The following is a 24,792-nucleotide window of genomic DNA, read 5'->3' as shown; positions in this document are numbered from 1 at the left end:
CGTCTCTGCTCTTGACTCTCGACAAAGCCACGTAAAGTTGACCATGAGAAAATACTGGATTTTTCAAAAACAAACCAACTCTGGATACTGACTGCCCTTGACTTTTATTAATTGTCATAGCGAAGCATAAAGCAACAGGAAACTGTCTTCTTTGGAATCTAAAAGGAACCTTCTTATCCGACGGTATTATACCAATTCTAGGAACAAAAATTCAAGCACCAATGCTGCTTCCAGATATCACAGATATCACTTCTGCTTCAATAACACGATTTCCAAGTGATATTACCTTTAAGCGAGTTCCGTTGCACAACCCATTTTTTTGATCAATATTTCGGAGGAGCATGATGGGAACACCGACCTTTAGTACTAATTTGTGATTTGGAACACCTGAGATCTTAAGACCATTTAGTACGTTAGGAGAGTATAAACTTTGATCAAAACCATCCTGTAGATTTTCTGTCTCACAAATACTATCCGAACTTAGGTATTCCTTGGAATCTCCTGGGAACATCAACAACAACTGAGAATTAATTTCATCAACAACTTCATTCGTCGGTGAAAGAATGGCTCTTTCTTGGTAAAAGCCGGAATTTTGGTAATTTTCAAGAAGAGAAGGATAAACAAAATCTATAAGACTTGAAATTGGATCAACGGAATCCATGATTAAAAGATCATCGGGTATGTCTATAATCGCATCACCATCGTTAGATCCGCCTAGTTTCCCTTCACCCAAATCCAACAACCACTGAGCAAAGATTTGTGTTTGCTTGACATCATGCATTCCACTTCCTGCACTCAATCTCATGTTCTTGGTTAAAGTGAGTACTTTGCAATGGTCCCATATGTATGAAGAAGTCAACGAAGCATTAACAATGTCTTGTCTAGTACCACCTTGAATGACAGGAAGAGTTTGTCGGAAATCTCCACCAAATACGATTGTTTTACCTCCAAATGGACTTTCGGAATTATGAGAACCATCACATTTCAATATGTCTTTTAAAGTTCTATCTAAAGCTTCAAAACCATGTCTGTGCATCATTGGTGCTTCGTCCCATATAATCAATGATGTTTTCTTTAATAGATTTGCAACATCACTGTTAGGGATTATAGGACAAATTGAGTCTTCGGTCAGATTAATCGGAACGAGAAATCGAGAGTGAGCTGTCCTACCTCTTGTAAGAAGCAAAGATGCAATCCCACTTGAGGCAACATTTAAAACAATTTCCCCTTTCGATCTTAGAGATGCAGATAAAGTTTTCCAAAGAAATGTTTTTGAAGCGTGTGTAGTGTAATATATTTTTGATGTATATTTAAGCCCCTTTTTACACTTTTAGCCAAGTTTTAAATTTATAAAACACGATATTCACTAACACTAAACACACATATGGGCAAGTGCACCCATCGTGGACGTAGTATAGTGTTGGTAAGATACCGAGGTCGTCCAAGGACACAAGAGCTTTTAATACCGGTTTATCCTCAACGTCTAATCAAATCAAAAAGTGAGAAAAAGTGTTTTAATCTAAGAAAATAAAAACTAACTAAATGCTGAAAAATAAAATAAAATAAAAACAGATAGACAAGATGAATCACTTGGATCCGACACGTGTATTAGTATAACCTTTGATTATTTTCGCACTTTTGCACTTGTTTAAGAGATTATCTTAGTTATTGTAGTAGGCCCCTCTTTTGAAGGCGACGTTACCCTCAACCCAGTAGTTTGAGTCAGCAAGGATACAATCCTAAAGGGTCGGATTATTGAAAGACAATGAATTAAGTTATTAATGCAAATGGTGGTAGGCCCCGCTTTCGGCGGTGACGTTACCCTCGGCTAAGTAGTCTGAGTCAGCAGGGATACAGTCCTAAATAGCCGGGTTATAGTATTAATAGTAGTTAACTTATGAGGGGGTCAAAGAGTTTGGATCCCCGCCATCCAATACCTATGGGCATTGAAGGAGATCCTACTAAATTTGACCCAGGTCCCAAGCAGGACCTCTAAACGCTGAACAAGGGCAAGACCCTTACCAAACCGTTCCCTTAACCCCCGACCAGGTAGCCAACATACCTCCATATAGACCGTGTAGATATGAATGGTGAAAATCTTTTATTTTATATAGACAGTAAAATAATGCCAAGACACCACGGACAAACGATAAGGAAAGATCACCTTCAACATAAGTAACTAGTTATTAAAGTCATTAATACAAAACCAAATAAAAAGTGCAAAAGATTTAAAATAAAAAGTATTATACTAAACACTTGTCTTCACCAAGTGATGTAAGAGACTTAGGCAAACATGGCCTTGATTGTCAAGAACTCTTACGATCAATCTTGGATCCCGAGACGACTCACACACTCTACGATGGACAATGGATGATGGTGGTGGATGATGGTGTTATGGTGGTGGTGGGTGGTGGATGGAGTGTGAGAGAGGTGGTGTGCCAAGGGATGAGATGGAATGAAACCAAGCACTCCTATTTATAGGCTGAACAGAAGGCTGGGCACGGCCCCGTGTCCGCTGGACACGCCCCCGTGCCCGTCTGACACTCTCTCTCCTCATTAATTGTAATTCGCAATTACAATTAATGCGCCTGCTGTACTTTCACCATGCCCCCGTGCCCGCTGGACACGGCCCCGTGGTGGGCAATGGAAGCTTCTATAGGTTTGTCTTTTATGCTGCTTCTTGGGCACGGCCCCGTGTCCGCTGGACACGGGGCGTGTTCAGTCTTCTGCTTTCTCTTCTTTGCCTTGGAGGATGCCGTTGAGGGTCCTGGCAGTCTACTTTTATTCCTTTTCTTGTATTTATGCTAGAATTAGTTGTCTTTTTGCTTCTTTTGTGAATTTGGGCTCATTTCATCCTGAAAATACAAAAGAAAGACAAAAACACTCTTTTTCCAACATTAGTATTTAAAAAGGGTTAGTTTTATGCCTTAATTGATGTGATTTATATGTTGCATTTTACACACATCAAATACCCCCACACTTGAACTTTTGCTTGTCCTCAAGCAAAACTCTTTAAATGTGGCTTACACTCCCAAATGGAATGGGTAGAAGAGAAAGTTTTTGGCTTGTCCTAGAGTGTCGGGAATCCAAGATCTTTGTAAGTTTTATTTTTATTTATTTACAATCCTATTCGTTATGATTTATTTAGAACGTTTCATAAGATAAATTATTTATTCGGGCATAGCATGCCTTATTAAAATTCCATTTATATACAAGTTCACATACCTCACGGGAGATCACTCAACACTCGGCCGAAGGTGTAATTTTTTAGTGAATCACTCGAGAGCGGCATGGAACTTACGCCTTCCATAGGCTTGCCAAGCAATCAATCCTCCTCCTTTTTAACTTTTTACCTTTGTAAATATCAAGAGGACTTTTTGGGTGAAGGGTTAGGCTTGGGTTAAAGGTGGGTGGTTGGGTTAGTGGTTAGTAAAAAGGGCGAAAATCGTAAAAAGCGTCGGTTTTCGTGACACACCGTGTTTTTAGTGACTTTTTTTTGAAGTATTTCTACAAACAAGCTTTTATATAGCTTTTGTTTGTTTTTGACTTCATCATCATTTTTTTGTTTGTTTTTTGTTTGTTTTTTTTTTAGAGTCACATAAAATAGCGAGCTTACGAAAAACCGAGCTTGTTACTAAAATAAAGGGTGAAAAATAAAAAGGTTTTTGGTGGGTGAAAAGGTTTTAGGGTAATGAAATGAAAGGTTTAGGCTCAAAGGGGCTAACTAGGGGGATTTTGGGTAGGTGGTAAAAAAAATTGAAAAATAATGGTGTAGAAAGAAAAATATGGTTAGTCCTAATGCCTCCATCACTTACTTACTTGGGTTTAAGTTGGTAAGGACCAGGAATGTATCGTCGTGGCAAGTTCTAGAGTTGTAAGAACCAAGCGGCTATTCACACAAGAAACGAAAAATGAGCATTTAGTCTAAAGATGTATATTTGTATGCTCAATAAAGGCTCAAAACTCACTTTTGTGGGAATGGGTTTTTAATGTGATCAAGTATATATAATCGAATTTTTAACTAGACTTGTTATGCCGTTTCGTAATTTTCTTATATTGGTTCTTTATTATCACGACGCTATCGGTTGTAAATTTGTAAAAATATAACCTTTTTAGAACTTGTTATTCCCAAATTAAACCAAGACAAGCAAATAGTAAAAAAAAACGTAAAGTTTTTGAAAAAAATTTGGGGTGTTTAGCGGTTCCAATAGAGTTTTGTGTAAGGCTTGTAATTAGGATTTGCAAAATTCAAGGTTTTAGCATCCCCCCCACACTTAGATTACACATTGTCCTCAATGTGTCCCAAAAATAATATTTTCGGTTGATTAGAATGTGTAAAAGTGGGTTAAAAAGCAAAGATTTATGTTACTGGCAGTCTGGACACGGCCCCGTGGCGAATTGCCAGTAATGAAAACTTACAGAAGATGAACATGGGGGCGTGTCGGTTGGACACGACCTCGTGTCTGGCAAATAATTGCAGGTCAGTAACCAAACAGCAGGTCTGGGAGATGAACACGGGGGCGTGTCGGCTGGACACGTCCCCGTGTGGACAGTCTGTGAGCCTGAAAAACAGGTTTTGTCTCCCGGTTTCTCCATTTTGGGGCTGCAAGTGCTAATGTTTAGCACTCTAACCCTTGCATTGTACCTGTTTAATCACTCAATACCACACCAAACAAACATAAACCATCCTAATTTACCAACGTTAATTGTCTCCAAGCATAAAGTGAAAATAAAAAAACAGTTAAAGAAAGTAAATTGTTCAACAAGCGGCACGCAGGCCGTAAATTGTTTGATAGAGAAGGGTACTTCAACCTGTGGGCTCATCACCAACCTGCCCCATGTTCCTTCAAACGTCCATGTCTTCACCGCTATCATCACCTCCATCCCCATGCCCCGCCATGTACTCCCGGATGCTACCGATATCATCTTGTATATTGTTGATGTTGCGCTCAATAGCTCCAACCCGGTGGTATGTGTTGTTGGCGAGGTTGTAGGTGTTCCTGGTACACATGAGGTTTTCCTGCAAAAGATCATGTAAGCTTTGAAAGTTAGGAAAACCGCCTCCTTGTGAGGAGGATTGACCCGGATCGCCATGGGGTTGGTACTGATAGTGGGGAGGTGGTGCATGAAGAACTAGAGCCTCCTGCGGGTTCCATGCATAGCCTTGTGTCCTTTGAAAGCTCACCGTCCCGTCTTCCGCCTCGTAAAGTAAGTTCATGGCTCGGCAAATGTGGTAGTCAACTCGTCCCGACCATGGACTCCTTTCAAAGGACCTTGGGATTCTCGTGAAATGCTTGAAAAGACGGTACACCCATCCCCCGAAGAAGATAGGCGTAGGAGCGTGAGCAAGGCGATTGAGGTGCATGTTTCGTAACAAGAGATATGGAACATCGAGAGGCTTCTAGTTGTGGATGCAGTGAAGGACAACCAAATCTTTCAACCCTTCAACGCCACTACTGTCGTGACGCTGGTTCAGCGAGTAGGTGAGGAGCCTGTGAATGTAGCGGTAAAGCGGGTCCCTCAGTTTGGTACTCTTGGTGCTGCTAGGGTTGTAGATTCCTTCACCGATCTGAGCCCATGCGGCTTGACGTTCAGTTGCATCCAAGTCTCGTAATCCCCCGGTATTCTCTTCATTCCCCGATTCTTCTTCCCTGTACAGTCCTATTATAGCTCCAAACTGTGCCATGGAGATCGAGTACCTTGTCCCGCCACATCGAAATGCAACCCCTTCATTGTCAAACGGGTCACACCTCGAGGTGAAATTGAAAGTACTGTAGAACTCCATGGTGCATTGATGTACCGACCGAAGCCGAGTGTTCAATGCAACTGCTAGTGGCCCTGTCACGATGTTGTTGAATTGGTCAAGTTGATTCACCATGGTTAACAAGTCGGTACATGCCCGCCTAGGGTACTCCTCGGGTCTTGTTTGGAGTGTCTCATATCGTGCCCTAGCATCGAGTTCGCTTGCGTTGAACCTTGTGAACTTTGACATCTGAAAGAATACACCAAAAGTTAGTACGAAACAAGATATTTGGGGTGAAACTGCAAACAGTGGGCTGGACACGGCCCCGTGTTCAGCGGACACGGCCCCGTGTCCAGGCGTCTGTAACCCAAAAAGTTCATTTTTCGTCCCGGTTTCGAAAACCTGAAAATTTTTAGCCCAATAGTAGCGGTTTCCCCCGAAAATGAAACCCTAAGTATCGTTTTTCCCAAAATAAACCATTTACCCTTTCAATTTCGTGTTTTTCGGTTCAAAAACAAGGGTTTGGTGTTTTAGTGGGGAAATCGAACAAATCTATCAACAATACATGTTTATTTACTTCCTACTACACTAATCTAAACTACTACTAACAGATTTCATCAAAAATTTGAAGTTCGATCCGGATGAACATGAAGAACCCTAGATTTTTCCCCAATTTTTGATGTTTTAACTACATGCAAGTAACTAATCTAACTACTAAAGATGATAGAATCATACCTTGATGTTGTTAAACTCGGTAGCGACGTCGGAAATCTGCGGAAAATCACCTGGAACCAGAGCGTTTTCGGCAATACGGGGCGTGTGGAATGAGGTAATTGTTATGAAAAGAGGGTTTTATCCCGACAGTTGCCTCGACACGGCCCCGTGCCGAGCAAAGTTTTTTTTTTTTTTTTTTTTTTAGGTGCTCGTGTGCATGTCCCCTTATTTCCGAAAATGGCTAGAAGACTTACCGGTTTTTAAACGTACACTTACCTGTTCGTAACATGTCAGGTATGAGTTTATTCGTTAACCGTTTGAAGTGAGATCTCCTCTTCCTCATCCTCAATGGATCCTCGGTAGAGTTTTAGCCGTTGGCCATTGACTTTAAATGGTATCCCATTTCGAGTTTTTATTTCTACTGCACCGTGTGGAAAAACATGGGTGACAGAAAAAGGTCCTGACCACCTAGATTTTAGCTTACCAGGAAATAATCGAAGTCGCGAATTAAACAATAGAACCTGATCTCCTACCCGAAATTCATTAGATTTAATATATTTATCATGTAAATTTTTCATTCTTTCCTTATAAATTTCGGAGTTAGAATATGTATAATTCCTTAGCTCGTCTAATTCATTTATTTGACAAAATCGATTTTTACCGGCAGTTTCTAAATCTAAGTTTACGTTTTTTATTGCCCAGTAGGCTTTGTGAGCTATTTCTACTGGCAAGTGACAACTTTTTCCATAGACCAGCTTATATGGGGTTGTGCCTATAGTGGTTTTATAAGCAGTTCGAAAAGCCCATAAAGCGTCGTCTAATTTGTCGGCCCATTCTTTCTTATTTATTCCTACGGTTTTTTCAAGTATTCGTTTTAAACCTCGATTAGTCACTTCGGCTTGCCCATTTGTTTGAGGGTGATATGCTGTTGAGACCCGGTGATAGACCCCATACCTTGTTAATATTTTTTCGAGTTGATGATTGCAAAAATGGGTACCTCTATCACTTGTTAAAGCCTTTGGTGTCCCGAAGCGAGAAAACAGTTTTTTCAGAAATTTTACCACTACTCTTCCATCATTTGTTGGAAGTGCCTCGGCCTCTGCCCATTTAGACAAGTAATCGACTGCCACAAGTATATATTTGTTTCCCTTTGAAGGTGGGAAAGGTCCCATGAAATCGAGTCCCCACACATCAAAGATTTCACAAACGAGAATGCCATTTTGAGGCATTTCGTGTTTGGAAGATATATTACCTGATCTCTGGCAGGCATCACATGTCTTTACAAGGTTTTGTGCATCCTTGTAAATGGTTGGCCAGTAAAATCCTGAGTCAAATACCTTTCGTGCGGTACTTGCGGCACCATGATGTCCTCCGTATGGACCTTCATGACAATGACGGAGAATTCTTCGTGCTTCATTACCATGGACGCACCTTCGGATGAGCTGGTCGGCACACATTTTGAAAAGATAGGGGTCTTCCCAAAAGTAATGCTTTACATCAGCAAAGAATTTCTTTCTTTGATGATGTGGCCATCCCTTGGTGACTATACCGCTAGCTAGAAAATTAGCGTAGTCGGCATACCATGGCTCTTGTCTACTATCCATCATTTCCAAGGATTCTGTGGGAAATTTCTCGTTGATTTGCTCGTCTCTGGTCGTTTCCAAAGCTGGGTCTTCTAAGCGTGAGAGATGATCTGCAACAGTGTTTTCTGCTCCTCCTTTGTCCTTGATTTCGATGTCGAATTCTTGGAGGAGTAGAATCCATCTGATCAAACGGGGTTTTGCGTCTTGCTTCTTGAAGAGGTACCTAATGGCTGCATGGTCTGTATAGACGATAGTTTTAGAAAGAACAAGATAAGAACAAAATTTATCAAAAGCAAACACCACTGCTAGTAATTCTTTTTCTGTAGTTGTATAATTTTCTTGTGCATCATTAAGAGTTTTACTAGCATAATAGATTGGGTGGAAATGCTTTTCTTTTCTTTGTCCCAAGACTGCTCCAACAGCAAAGTCACTTGCATCACACATGATTTCGAAAGGAAATTTCCAATCCGGCGCTATCATGATAGGTGCATTGACTAGCATTTCCTTGAGGGTTAGAAATGCTTGATTGCATTCCTTGTCAAAGATGAAGGGTGCATCTTTTTCAAGTAATTTTGTTAGAGGCCTTGAAATTTTTGAAAAGTCCTTGATAAACCTTCTATAAAATCCGGCATGCCCTAGGAAACTTCTGATTGCTCTTACGGAGGATGGAGGAGGTAATCGAGAAATAGTTTCTATTTTTGCTCGATCAACTTCCATTCCTTCGCTTGAGATTTTGTGACCGAGTACTATTCCCTCTGTTACCATGAAATGGCATTTTTCCCAGTTAAGGGCGAGGTTAGTTTCCTCACATCGGGATAGCATTCGTTCAAGATTATCGAGGCATTGGTCATATGAGTCTCCAAAGATGGAAAAGTCGTCCATGAAGACTTCCATTGTCTTTTCTATCATATCATGGAAAATGGCCACCATACAACGTTGGAATGTTGCAGGCGCATTACATAGACCGAATGGCATGCGTCGATATGCGAAAGTTCCGTAGGGACATGTGAAAGTTGTTTTCTCTTGGTCTTCTGGTGCTATCGGTATTTGAAAGTAACCTGAAAAACCATCTAAGAAACAATAAAATTTATGACCGGATAATCGTTCTAACATTTGATCAATGAAGGGTAAAGGAAAGTGGTCTTTCCTTGTTGCTTCATTTAATCGCCTATAATCTATACAAACTCTCCATCCTGTGACGGTTCTCGTTGGTATTAATTCATTTTTCTCATTAGTTATTACCGTCATACCTCCTTTTTTCGGGACTACTTGAACTGGACTTACCCATGGGCTATCGGAGATAGGGTAGATTAGTCCGGCGTCAAGCAGCTTGATGACTTAATTTTTAACCACTTCTTGAACATTGGGGTTCACTCTTCGTTGTGGTTGAATTACCGTTTTGTAGCCATCATTCATTAAAATTTTGTGCGTGCACATGGAAGGGCTTATTCCTTTAATATCTACAAGCTTCCAAGCGATCGCGTTTTTGTGTTTTTTAAGTAGATTAACTAATTTCTCTTTTTCTACGTTACTTAATTTAGATGAAATAATTACAGGTAAACTACCATCCTTGCCTAGAAAAGCATATTCCAAACCTTTAGGGAGTTCTTTGAGCTCAATGGGTGGGTCTTTAGAAGACACCTTATTTTGTGGCTCATCTAGATTAAGAACCTTAAAGGTTTGTTCTATGGCTATCTCTTCTTCGACAAAGTGGTCTTCTTCATTAGTTGTATCGGTGGTTCAGCTTCATCTTCAATTAGGGGGTCATTATTGCCAAAAGGATATTTCATTGAACGCTCAAGATCTATGCTCCTTTTGAATGCCCCTAATTGGAGAGGTAGATTGTTGAATTTCCGGTTTTTCAATGCTTTATGAGTTCTTACAAAAGGTTTTCCCAAGACTAGAGGGGCGTCATCAAGGATGACGAAGTCGGTTGGGATTACCAATTGATTTGTGTGAACCAAAACATCTTCATCTACACCGATTGATTTTATCACTTTTCGATCGGATAGAAAAATGGGAATTTGAAGTGGAGTAAAATCACTAATACTTAATTTTTCAAAAATGTAGTTAGGCATTATGTTAACACAAAGATCCTTATCAATGGTGATGTTACTAATAAATGAATTTTGAAAGAAACATGGAACCGGTGTAATGTTAATTTCAAAAGGGTCTTCTTTTATTAGCGAAGTTTGATCATTAGTTAACTTAACACTTACCATTTCTTTGATTTTAGCACTAGTGTTTAACTCTTTTAAAAACTTAGCATGAGGGGTTACTAAACAATGATTTTCGAAAGTAGGTGACAAGAGATTAATTTCTTCAAAATTAGACTCTTCATGAATTTTAACATTATCGGACTCACCTTTTTCATTGTTTAACTCATGTGTCGGTTTTTCACTTTCTTGTTCTTCCATTTTTACATTTTCAACTATCTCTACGTTATTATTACAATTTAATTCTTCTCTTGCGCGGGATTCCTCTTCCCTTGCGCGAGATTCTTTCATGTAACGTTCGATAGTTTTAATGTGTTCTAATATCCTATTGGTCACTTCGGTGAGAGAAAAAGAATTTGGATCCTCAAAGCTTGAATCCGGTTGTTCGATCCTTGGCTCCTCATAATACTCATATGAAGTAGATGGTTCACACCATTGTTCTTCATTGTAAGTATATGATGGATAAGGGTCGAAACTTTGTTCTTCATAGTACTCATATGAGGTGGGTTGTTCACGCCATGGTTCCTCATAATAAGAGTATGAAGGTGGTGGCTCATATCTTGAGTCTTCAAAGTAGGAGTATGAAGGCTCATACCTTGGTTCCTCAAAATATGAGTATGAGGGAGGAGGTTCATACCTTTGGTCTTCATAGGATGTGTATGAAGTTGATGGCTCGTACCTGGGCTCCTCATAGTAGTTGTATGAATTGGATGGTTGATATGAGTTATTATATTGAACCGAGCGTGCGTTACGACAATTAGTGCAATAATTACCCCTATAATCATCCTCATCATAGGTGTAGTTGTAACCTCTTGAGTATTGATCCATAAGAATCACTCAACAGATCACAACTGAGTCTCGAGAGCAGAAAACAAAAATAAAGACGGAAACAGAAGCTGGACACGGCCCCGTGTCTGGTGAACACGGCCCCGTGGTCAGGGTCTGTATCTGGGCGTTTTAATTAAAGTTACTGGTCACGTTGAGCACGGGGGCGTGTTCAGTGAGCACGGCCCCGTGTTCAGACTCTGTATCTGGGTATCTACTCTAATAATATGCAGCACGGGGGCGTGTTCAGCGAGCACGGCCCCGTGTTCAGGCTACTGTAAATGCAAACTAAACGAAAATGCAGAAAAATGTGCGCGCGTTTTGAAAAGGTTTTGAAAAACTGATTAGGCCGTCGATTTTAAGCTTTCTTAAAATCCTTGTGTCCCCGGCAGCGGCGCCAAAAACTTGATGCGTGTGTAGTGTAATATATTTTTGATGTATATTTAAGCCCCTTTTTACACTTTTAGCCAAGTTTTAAATTTATAAAACACGATATTCACTAACACTAAACACACATATGGGCAAGTGCACCCATCGTGGACGTAGTATAGTGTTGGTAAGATACCGAGGTCGTCCAAGGACATAAGAGCTTTTAATACCGGTTTATCCTCAACGTCTAATCAAATCAAAAAGTGAGAAAAAATGTTTTAATCTAAGAAAATAAAAACTAACTAAATGCTGAAAAATAAAATAAAAACAGATAGACAAGATGAATCACTTGGATCCGACACTTGTATTAGTATAACCTTTGATTATTTTCGCACTTTTGCACTTGTTTAAGAGATTATCTTAGTTATTGTAGTAGGCCCCTCTTTTGAAGGCGACGTTACCCTCAACCCAGTAGTTGGAGTCAGCAAGGATACAATCCTAAAGGGTCGGATTATTGAAAGATAATGAATTAAGTTTTTAATGCAAATTGTGGTAGGCCCCGCTTTCGGCGACGTTACCCTCGGCTAAGTAGTCTGAGTCAGCAGGGATACAGTCCTAAATAGCCGGGTTATAGTATTAATAGTAGTTAACTTATGAGGGGGTCAAAGAGTTTGGATCCCCGCCATCCAATACCTATGGGCATTGAAGGAGATCCTACTAAATTTGACCCAGGTCCTAAGCAGGACCTCTAAACGCTGAACAAGGGCAAGACCCTTACCAAACCGTTCCCTTAACCCCCGACCAGGTAGCCAACATACCTCCATATAGACCGTGGAGATATGAATGGTGAAAATCTTTTATTTTATATAGACAGTAAAATAATGCCAAGACACCACGGACAAACGATAAGGAAAGATCACCTTCAACATAAGTAACTAGTTATTAAAGTCGTTAATACAAACCAAATAAAAAGTGCAAAAGATTAAAAATAAAAAGTATTATACTAAACACTTGTCTTCACCAAGTGATGTAAGAGACTTAGGCAAACATGGCCTTGATTGTCAAGAACTCTTACGATCAATCTTGGATCCCGAGACGACTCACACACTCTACGATGGACAATGGATGATGGTGGTGGATGATGGTGTTATGGTGGTGGTGGGTGGTGGATGGAGTGTGAGAGAGGTGGTGTGCCAAGGGATGAGATGGAATGAAACCAAGCACTCCTATTTATAGGCTGAACAGAAGGCTGGGCACGGCCCCGTGACCGCTGGACACGCCCCCGTGCCCGTCTGACACTCTCTCTCCTCATTAATTGTAATTCGCAATTACAAATAATGCGCCTGCTGTACTTTCACCACGCCCCCGTGCCCGCTGGACACGGCCCCGTGGTGGGCAATGGAAGCTTCTATAGGTTTGTCTTTTATGCTGCTTCTTGGGCACGGCCCCGTGTCCGCTGGACACGGGGCGTGTTCAGTCTTCTGCTTTCTGTTCTTTGCCTTGGAGGATGCCGTTGAGGGTCCGGGTAGTCTACTTTTATTCCTTTTCTTGTATTTATGCTAGAATTAGTTGTCTTTTTGCTTCTTTTGTGAATTTGAGCTCATTTCATCCTGAAAATACAAAAGAAAGACAAAAACACTCTTTTTCCAACATTAGTATTTAAAAAGGGTTAGTTTTATGCCTTAATTGATGTGATTTATATGTTGCATTTTACACACATCAGTTTTACCGGTACCTCCATAACCGTAAACAAAAAAAACACCACCTTTGTTGTCTTCAACGGCGTTCATGATATCATTATAAATAAATCTTTGTTCATCGGTTAATGAAACTAAAAGGTTCTCAAACTCCTCTTGAAGATCAATTCTGTCATAATCCAGCTCTTCAGTAATCAAACGATTATTTGAAGTAGAAATCAACTCATGATCAGGGTAAGGCATTGTATTAAAATTTCGTAAGCTGGAATTATTACGAATTAAAATCTTCTCAATCTCGTACAATGTGAGATTTTTAACTTGATCATCAGTAAGGCATAAATCTGAAATAACACATTAAAGATATATTTTTAGATTAACATAGTCCAATGTATAAGAAATAAATATTTGTTATAATCTAAAAGAAGTGATTGGATAAAATATAACATTTTAACGTGATTTAAATTTTATTCAAAGAAGTATATATATTATTATATATACAAATATATGTGAATGTGAATTATAAACATAAAGATTATAAATAAACCGAAAAAATAATAATTAGTATAAAGTACTTATACCTGGAGCCTTTAAAATAAGTCGTTGTTTATAAAGGATGCCATCTGATAATGATTCCCATGTTTTTTGCCATACACGTTCTGGCAAAGACAGAGTGTGGCACGTCAACATCGTAGCAAACAATGTGCGAAGATAAAAACCAATGACTTGCTTCTTGGATAGCTTCTATATATTCCATATCATCGTCTAATAGACCGTGAGCATAACATGCTTTTCTAAAGGTATTAAATTTACGACCATTTACAGTGAGGATATCATCAAAGGATCGGGGACCTTTAACTTTGTTTAAAAGAATCCTCAAAAAATAAGCCTCGCCAAGAGTAGGAGAAACAACATGAATTCTTCCAATTGAAAAACCAGTAGTTTTCCTTCGTTTCCAACACTGTTCATCCTTTTTCCACACAAACTTTGTAGGGAATTCAACGTAAGTAAGCTCTCGGGCCACGTCATCACTTTGATTACAATCCATCCAAGATGAAAACTGTTGGATCTGAGTTTGATTTTGATTGTATTTTGTGCTTGAAATTAAGATGAAAGTGGATGAGTGTGCAACGGAATTAAGATGAAAACAAACTTTGCATACAATCAAACGAGAGTAATACTTTGATCAAACATCTTTACACAATGAACTGAAAGATTGAATTTATTTCAACAATGATTACAATGATTGATGAATGAATGCAAACTCCCCCTCAGCCAGAGCTCAGTTGTTTGTTCGTGTAAAGAAGACGAATCATGCAAAAGAGCTGATAGAACAGTACAAAGTACTGAACTATTTATAGGCACTTGCAAACTACTGAGCATCTTAGCTGACGTCACCATGAAAGTGACATCTAACCTCCTAACAAACTCTAACCTCTGATCTATACAGACACTGCTTGTGTTAACTACTGCTAATACATTCTATTACAAAACAGACTTTAGAACAGCTGCTGCAACCTTCTACTGCTGTGAACCCAGCAGCACTTGTCCGGATCAGCAGTGCTTGACTCAAGGCAGTAGATTGAATCAGCAGGACTTTAGTCTTCCATCAGATCTTTTACTTGAGCAGCAGTTGTGGGTCAGCACTTTGCAAGATCAGCAGATAGGAGGTCATCAGTTGTTGTAATCACTTTCAAGGGGAGAGACTTGTATGTAAACATCTGCTTATTCTGGATCCACTGCTCTGATCCAGTTTTGGCTTTAATTATCTGTTCCTCTGATAGGGTTCAATCCCAACAATCTCCCCCTGGAACAGATAATGCCAAAACTCTTCATTATTGTGGACATTTTATTGCCTCATTAACAGCTCCCTTATCTGACCTTTAAATTGTAATTCAAAGTCAAGGGCATCTGTGTCTTCATCATCCCTGCTAAGTGGAAGATCAAGGAGATCCTACAAATCTTCAAGACTCAGGCCAAGAGCTTGTTCCCTTGATATTTTCTCCACTTCTCCACCAGACCTGAGCAAAGTCAATACGCAGGTCTGTTTGTCAGTTTCCCAGTTTTGTATTTTTGAGCCTGGTGGGTTTCTTGGGAGAAGCTTATTTGTAGAGGTATTTGGTGAGGCTGGCCTGTTCATAACTGGTTGAGTAGTTTGTGCAGATTGATCCAACCTAAGAGTTTCTATGATCATTTTCTTTATGCCTTCTTTTACAAGGTCATCTCCTTTTATCAACTCTTGGATGGTTTCAGCTCCCAACTGTTTGTGTATCCTTCTTTTGTAGATGGCAGTACCAGTTGGAGCAGTGGCTCTCCTGACTTGCAGCTTTGATGGTCTTTTTGAAACCTCTGCTTCAGGATAGTCAGGCTTTGAGGAACTTTTGGATCTTTCTTTCTTAATTTCTCCAACCTTTTGTAGGTTGTCCTGACTACATCTTCTTTCCATCTTGCAACTTGTCTTTTGTTACCATATTCAGCAGCAACCAGTTCTTCTCTCATTCTTTTCAGTTCTACCTGTTTGTCAGGTACATTCTTTCTAAACTTTGCTCAATCAGGAGGAGTGTGAGTGACTTTCCTTTTTATCATGTCTTGAATTTTTGCTGCTTCAATTTCAAGCTCAGGAACAGTCCACTCTTTGTACATGTGTCTCTCTCCTTTGTATCTTTTGTGAATCATAATGCTTTCAATGTAGTCTTTCTTCAAAGTTTCAGCTGCTCTTTCTGAAATTTGTTGACTAACATTCTTTGCAAAACGTTCTAGGGAACTGACTTGTGTGAGCAGATATTGGTAGTATCTAGAAATTTCTTTGTCAGATTTCCCTTGTGTGTTTCTTTTCAAGATATCCTCTGCTTGCTTGGCCTTTATCTTCAAATATTCATCAACATTTTTGGGCCAGGGATATCCTTTGATTGATGGCAAACTCCTTTTGGCAGGGTCATCCTCATAATAAAAGGATTTTATTTCTTCTCTAACAGCTTCCAGTTCAAGAGGAAATTGAACACCTGCTGGAGGTAAGGGCTTGTGCATTGGAACTGAAGAAAGAGAAACTGGTTTTGGTATTGATATTGTGACAAGAGCTAAAGATTTTGAAGAAGTTTAGGATGGTGAAGTGACATCATCTTTAAGAATTAGCCTTCTCCTCTTTATTTGAGGAGGGACTGATGATGTTTTGGATGGAATGGTGGTTGTAGTGGCAGTGGTTTGTGATAGACTAACAGTTGTTGAAACAACTGGTGTTCCAACCACTGTTGTCTTTACAGCAGATGTTATAACAGCTGCTGTCTTCTGCCTTTTGGTAGGAGGTGATTTTGTTTTTGGTGGTGATGGTGGTAAGGCAGTGGATGTAGTGTGTGTTGAAGTGGTGTGTGTTGAAATGGGAGCAGATGTTGAAACCACTGAAGTACCAACAGTAGTGGATACAGCAGAAGTTACAACAGCTGTTTTAGGTGGTGGTTTTGGAGCAGACTTTGAACGTCTGGTTGGAATGGATTTGGGTAGCCTGATTCTTCTTGTAGGCTTCTTCTTTTCATCAATAAGATTTTCATCATCTCTTGACCCTGAAGTACCCTGATCCGGATAATCAACCCTGGCTTTCTTTTTGGCCTCTCTATCCCTTTTCTCACAAAATTCACAAAACAAGTTATCAATTTTTTTCTTTCTTTTCTCTTTTCAGACTCCTTTGCAGCAGAGGTTTTAACCACTGCTGAGATGTCCTTGAGAGGTATGACTTTAGCTTTTGGAGCTTTAACACCATCAGTAGATGTAAAGTCCATTGGCTTGAAATTTTCAAGAATATCACACTCATCAGACCATTTTGGTTTAAACTGATGATTTTCAATCTCCTCAAAAGCAGAGGGACCCATTGGTCTGTCAAGTGTGATTTTGTTACCAAGTTTGTCAGTGATCTTCACTTCTTGGCCATTCTTGTTTGTGGGAATGAACTCAGCAGTCCAATTAGTGGTTGAGACAGATTTTCCAAAAGCAATGTTTTCATCATCATGTTTTCTATAGCCAACCCCAAATTTCACATTGCTTTTTATCTGTTTCTCAAGCATAACCTCATACCCTTTACATGATTCCACCCATCTCTCACATGTGATCTGGGTGGATTCTAACTCCTTTTTGCAACCTTGGTATTTTTCTACCAAGGTTTGGAGTTGGGTTTTGGTTATGATTTGCTCTTCTTTCATGCTGCTAATCTCTTTCTCTTTTTCAGCCAATTTGTTTTTAAGTTCTTTTAGAGATCATTCAAATTTGACTTCATCAGATAAGATTTTATCACGAAGGTTTTCATTCACCTCTTTGATGTTAGCAAAAGCAATAATGCAATTGTCAGAACACAGTTTTTCAAGAACTTGACGTGATACCTTGGCAGCAGTGATCATTGCACAATCACATTGAGGATTTTCCTCATCTTCGGCTCTCTCTTCTTTCTCACCTGCCTTTTCTCCTTCTGACCATGGATCTGTCAGTGGTTCAATCAGGGTGCCTGAACTTTCTCCCAACAGTACTTCATTAGCCACAGTAGTAACCACTGCTTCAATCACCTCATCCACTATTTCAGAAACCAGCTGTTCCTCTTCAGATTCAACACCCTCCTGTATTGACTCTAATGCCATCAAACAAAATTCATCATGAGAAGAAACATTGGAAGCATAGAGTGCAAAATTTTCACCACTAAGGTCTTCAGGCATACTGCTCCAGTCAACAAACCCTTGAGTGAAAAAGCTTTGTTGATCTGGTTGTACTGCTGCTGGAGTAGTGGTTTGAGGTGCAGGTTGCACTTGTGCCTGAGGGATAGGGGTTTGAACATATTGGATCTGTGGAGCAGCTATTTGGACATAATGTACTGGCACAGGGGCAACAGCATAGTGAGCAGTGTTCACTTGAGCTGCTGGGGCATATTGGGCATAGTGCACAGTGTTTTGATTTTGAGGTCTAGGGTTTGAACTAGGATGAGTGATTATGGGGCCAGCAGTTTGACTCCTACATTCCCTAGCAAAGTATCCTAGCCTATTACACTTGTAGCACTTGATTTTCGATTTATCCAACCCAACCCTTAGATGCCCACGCAACCCTGGGAATTTTCGCCCTGTTCTTTTATAAAATTTGCTAGTTCTAACAATTAGCAAGGCCAGTTGATGCAGGATGTCCATTTCCTCTAAATCAGTGGGGTCAAAATGCTGTAGATCATTGAGTTCAAAGCTTAGATTGTCTGACATCTGGTTTTCGTTTGCAGTGAATGCATAACTTGTAGAGTGAGGATCAGGGTTGTTAAAATTTGTACCAGCAGTTATGTCAATGAAGTGATCATAACCCTGATCCTTAGATTCTTCTTGACCCAAAAGAGTAGTGTTACCGAATGTATAATCATCAACGGTGTTTCCTGACTCTTGTAACTTCCTTTTCTGGTTCAACTCCCTTTCGTAGGTCAGGAGTCGACCATGGAGTTGGGTCAAGGTCAGATCCTTGAACTCAGGTGAATTTCGGGTGACAAAAGCTATGATGTCCCATTTTTCTGGCAGTGACCTGAGGAACCTGCTATTTTGAGTTGAGTTTGTAAAAGTGGTTTTAACAAGCCTCAGTTCACTGATGAGACAACTGAAACGCTCAAATTGTTGCGTCAGTGATTCACCTTTAACATGACAAAATGTTTCATACTGTTGGTTCAGGATTTCCCTATTATTTTCTATGACTTCTTCGGTACCCCCAAACTGTTCCTTAAGCGCGTCCCACAATTCTTTGTCACTGTTACAGTGTAACAGTCCAGCATATAATTCATTAGGCAGCGCTGATGCTATGATGCTAAACGCTTTAGCATCTAGTTCAATCCTTTAAAAATCGGTTTCGGTATAATTTTCAATAGGTTTTGGAACGGATTGTTTAGCATCTTCAGCGGTTGGCACTGTAGGAACATGGGGACCAAAGACGACAGCCCTCCAACAACCTGTGCTTTGTTGAGCGAGGATGTGACCCATCCTCCTCTACCAGATGTTGTACTCATTTCTTTTTAGCATAGGTGGTTTAAAAAGCGAGCCGATGTTGTTTTTATCGTCCTGAGATTGTGACGTCATTCTTGTTGTTTTACAGATACTGAGAAATCAACTTTAATGGTGATTAATCCTTACTCTGTTTTTCAACGACGAACAAACGATCAGTATCAACTGTTTTGAGTTGAACTATTTACGTCAAAATGATTGTTAAATCAAATTTTACTGTTCTAGCTCTGATACCAATTGTTGGATCTGAGTTTGATTTTGATTGTATTTTGTGTTTGAAATTAAGATGAAAGTGGATGAGTGTGCAGCGGAATTAAGATGAAAACAAACTTTGCATACAATCAAACGAGAGTAATACTTTGATCACATCTTTACACAATGAACCGAAAGATTGAATGTATTTCAACAACGATTACAATGATTGATGAATGAATGCAAACTCCCCCTCAGCCAGAGCTCAGTTGTTTGTTCGTGTAAAGAAGACGAATGATGCAAAAGAGCTGATAGAACAGTACAAAGTACTGAACTATTTATAGGCACTTGCAAACTACTGAGCATCTTAGCTGACGTCACCATGAAAGTGACATCTAACCTCCTAACAAACTCTAACCTCTAATCTATACAGACACTGCTTGTGTTAACTACTGCTAATACATTCTATTACAAAACAGACTTTAGAACAGCTTCTGCAACCTTCTACTGTTGTGAACCCAGCAGCACTTGTCCGGATCAGCAGTGCTTGACTCAAGGCAGTAGATTGAATCAGCAGGACTTTAGTCTTCCATCAGATCTTTTACTTGAGCAGCAGTTGTGGGTCAGCACTTTGCAAGATCAGCAGATAGGAGGTCATCAGTTGTTGTAATCACTTTCAAGGGGAGAGACTTGTATGTAAACATCTGCTTATTCTGGATCCACTGCTCTGATCCAGTTTTGGCTTTTATTATCTGTTCCTCTGATAGGGTTCAATCCCAAGAAAAACATTGAAGAATTCATTGACGGCCTGTTGAGGACTTGATCAATATCATCGTCTTCACCATATACGACATTTTGTTGGTTCGGAAGATGAAATGGGAGACGAATAACAGCAGGATACCTATAGTGAACATCATATGCGAATATACGCCATGATGCCTCACATGCAGACAAATATCGACAATCATAGTATTTTTTGATCTCATCCATAGGCGGGTCAGGTTCGTTTGATGTGTTACTTTCAACAATGGAAACGGTAACCCGATCAGGACCTTTGTTGATATATTTGAACAAATACTTTATAGATCTAGCCTGATTGCACCATTCAACATTGATGCGGGACTGATATCTCTTCAAAAGTGTTTTGTTGTAAGGAACAACACTTTTGTTATCTAACTTAACTCCAGATTTTTCAACAAATGTTCCTGAATCTCTTCTTCTGTAGAGAGGAAAACCATCCTTATCGATAGATGTATGATCACGAAATTTCTTTGGAAAGCCCTTCGAACACTTATTATCTACCATGCATGGACAGTTGATGTTGTCATCACCACAAGGACCATGAATCATGAAATCACTGACAAGAGTATACAAATCTGGATCATCGTTTTTGTCGGCAATTTCAGCGGAAATGAGGGGATCAATGTGTTCAACAGTTGGAAACTTGTGATCGGGATGCATAAATAAACATATATGCACATGCGGCAACCCACGCTTCAGAAACTCCACAGTATAAACAACTACAAAAATGAAAGAAAATAAGATATTAAATGTTTGTATTTAAATTTTAAATATCCATAAAAAATTAGTCTTCATAGTGAATACCTGCTGACACTTTGCCAAGTAATGACTTCTCCTTCAAGTCTTTAATCAAAGCATTGAGCTTGATTTTAAACAATCTAGATAGGATATCAGGCCGGTCTTCAGGACTTAAATTGTTGTCCTTAAGAAATCTTTTAATTTCAGGCCATTTCGGATTACATGTTACCGTTATAAAAAAATCTGGATATCCATACCACTTACATAGAGAGATTGCATCCAAATAGTTCTGCATCATATACCTACCGAGCACCTCCAGTAAATGACGAAGGCAATATGACACGCTTTCCAGTGGTGAATACCTTTATATTACCATGGTTACGTAAATTGGAAAGGTTCTCATAAGTATCACATCTTAGAACCTTCTGTTGATGACGTATGTAATTTAGTCTCTAAGTTTCAATCATGGTATACGCATCAACTAAGAATTGTTGAAATACGCGACGTGAATTTAGAATTAATGAAAACACACCCTGCCTGTCTTGTATCCTGTATGCAAAGAATTCTCTCATAGTGACATATGTTCGTTTGGTTGATGTCGAAGGAGTAACACCTCTATGAAAAATGTCAATTCTGTAGCAATCATCACCATAAGGAAACAAAAGAGGATACTGGAGAGCAAGATACGAGGGATGTAACTCACTAATACGTTGTAGACCACAAGATTTCGTTTCAACAAAAGATGATACTGGAGAGCAAGATACGAGGGATGTAACTCACTAATACGTTGTAGAGCCAGATACGAGGGATGTAACTCACCAACAATTAAAGCTGCCACTTCAGAAACAGTTGGTAAGTTGTATGTTCTTCCATCTTGTTGCCTTCTTCCAATGAGCCGCAACTTTAGGTCAGCCTGGCAGTTTTCTTTAAAAAAATCTCTTACAATCCGATATGTTTTAACCAAAACATTCTCCGAGTCTAACATATTCTGTATATGTTGTATAACTTGAAGATCAAGATCCCGAGATGTTGATGAAGAAGCTTTATTAGATTCACTAAAAAATAAACACATTTAGGTTTTATTTCAAAATATAACACATTCTTAACAAATGTAATGGTAACATTGAATACGTACCCAAAAATGGCTTGTCTATTTGAAACTTCATTGTCTGTGTCATATATATAGAGCTGGGAGAATTTTGGTTTAGATCCATCTTCTGGTAGAAGACTTCCCATTCTATGGTAATTCTGACCACCCAATCTAAATATATAAGGAGCATTGCCTCTATTAATGGTAGAATCAATTTTTCCACTAATGGACGTAAATGAGAACATGGAATTATATAGACGGATGTTCTTCAGGAATGCGTTGCTTTTTGAATCTAAAGAATTAAAAAGACACTGATAACTCGGAGGTGGTTCCTTCATGTTAGGAAGTTGAACTTTACCATATGCACAACACATTGAATAACTTGAATTTAATTGGCTTTTTGTACTCATTCTACGAGCTTCGTCACCCCATAATTTTGCTTGGCATATTTGGCAAGTGACATTCTGATCAAAGTGATCAACGTAATCTGTTGAAAATTATTTCAAAAATACTTGTAATTAGAATTTTTTAAGTAGGATGCAAATTACAGTTAATATTAATTGTACACTATATATTAATGTAACATGTACCTTTTGAAATGCCGACAAATTCGTCTTTTTTAATATCACTTTCATGAACTTGTTCAATGGATAAGTCATTCAAATTTCTTTCATCAAAAATACTCTTGCTTAAATTTTGCCTATGTTGACTGTTACAAATGTCCATGGAATTATTTCTGTTTCTGTAACCAGCCATATCTATGATAATGAAAATAAAATTACGTTAAGAATATATTTGTACGTGCTGTGGGGAAAGAATTTTAATATAGTACCTGATGTAATGTCAGAGAAAGGGCTTCTCATACTTCCATTGGTACAATTACTAAAAGATAGTGAATTTTTGATGACATTCTCTTTCTTATTAAAAACATGATCTGCAACAGAACAGTTTTTAGCCTTTCTTGATTCCAAATACAGTTTTGGTAATTTTCTCCTGTCCTGACTCTCAGACTTGGTAGTGTTTGTGTTTAAACCTATACAAAAAGATAATATTATAACTATAAGATATAGGAAATTAGTTGAAAAAATAATATTATAAATCATTAAACAAATAACTTACGATGAGTGTTAATAGACATTGTAGTAATATTTGACAATGGTGTTGTATTTATGTTGGAATAATGATGCATATCTGTTAAAAAAAAATAAAAAAGTAGTTAATTAAAAAATTATATATCCTAACTTTGAGCAAGAGGAATCATATTAGTAATTAACGTTTACATTAAAATAGCAATGATTTAATTTTGGAGATATTATCTTTGAGATTCTAAACTTGTGTTCATTTATTTGGTTGTAGACACCGGTAAAGAATCTATACATATGTAAAAGAAGTGTGAAACCAATGGGTAACCCTAGGCGATTTTGTCGACTTCTCCTGTAACCCTTGTTCTTCATCTTCAACCTTAATTTTGATCGATCTGGGTTAGGTATTGGGGTGTTGTCGATCCTTCTGAGTAAGGTTTCTAGACTTCAATCCAGGTTTCTAATCTTTTGAAGTTTGAATTAGGGTTTTTTCTTTTCTTTTCGATTAGGGTTTTCTTGCTTTGTCGCTGAGGGTTGTTTTTCTCTTTCTTTTTCTGGTCTTCGTTGCATGTTCTTGCCGTTTTTTTTTCAACTTTTGTGCATGGAAAAGAATCGAGATAGTAGTTTGGAGGATTTAGGGTTTCAAGCATTTTCTGAAAGGCTGCATGGGGATGTGTTTATTCGGCAGCCGGCTTCAACTCAAATACCTGTAAGTCTTGGGAAGGGTTTTGAGGGGAGGCCGATAAGTATTGATGGTAATCCGGTAATGCCTAGACGAGGGGTTATTCAGAATGATCAGAAGGAACCAAGACAGATCAATGTTATTAATGAATTGTTGAAAGTTACTACTCCTGTTACCGCCGCCGATAGCAATATCATTGATGGTAAGGCAGGAAAGTCAAGTGGAGGAGCTGAGCAATCTGTTAACCAAGATAGAGCCAGGCAATCGTATGCAGCTAAACTTACATCGACCCAAACATCACAAAAGGTAAATTTTCGGTATTTGGAAAACGCTCAGGCAGTTGATGATGTTGATGTAATGATACCTATTGAGTCTGTCCAGCAAGTTCAAGACAGGTTTGCAAATGTCTTGTTTGGTTATTTTCTAGGAAAAAGGTTAGCATTCCCTGTGGTGGACTATTTCGTTAGAAACAGGTGGGATAAATATGGGATTCAGAAATGCATGATGAACGGGAAAGGTTTTTTCTTCTTTAAGTTTAACTCTAAGGAGGGGATGGATCAAGTTCTTCAGGATGGGCCATGGCTCATAAGAAACATACCGTTATTTTTGAAATACTGGTCTCCAAACACGGAACTGAAAAAAGAGGAATTAAAAAAGATTCCAGTGTGGGTTAAAATGCACGATGTCCCGTTAGCTGCGTACACCGAAGACGGGTTGAGTTTAATTGCTTCAAAGATCGGGGTCCCAAAAGTGCTTGATAATGAAACATCTAAAATGTGTACCGAGTCTTGGGGTAGGAGTGGATTTGCTAGAGCGATCATAGAGCTTGATGCGGAGAAGGAAACTAAGGATAACATTATGATTGCCATTCCGAATGTAGAGGATGGAGGGATTTTAAAGAGCAACATAAGGGTTGAATACGAATGGAAGCCACCTCGGTGCAATACTTGCAAGGTTTTTGGTCACATATCTGAGGAATGCCCGAAGGTAAGTGTGGAAAGGATAGATACGGAAAACAAAGGGAAGAATAAAGTAGATGATCAAGGGTTTAAATATGGTAATAG

This window comes from Helianthus annuus, chromosome 14 (genome assembly GCF_002127325.2).
Source record: "Helianthus annuus cultivar XRQ/B chromosome 14, HanXRQr2.0-SUNRISE, whole genome shotgun sequence".
In the NCBI taxonomy this organism is placed as follows: Eukaryota; Viridiplantae; Streptophyta; class Magnoliopsida; order Asterales; family Asteraceae; genus Helianthus; species Helianthus annuus.
Note: the sequence above shows the minus strand (reverse complement) of the source record.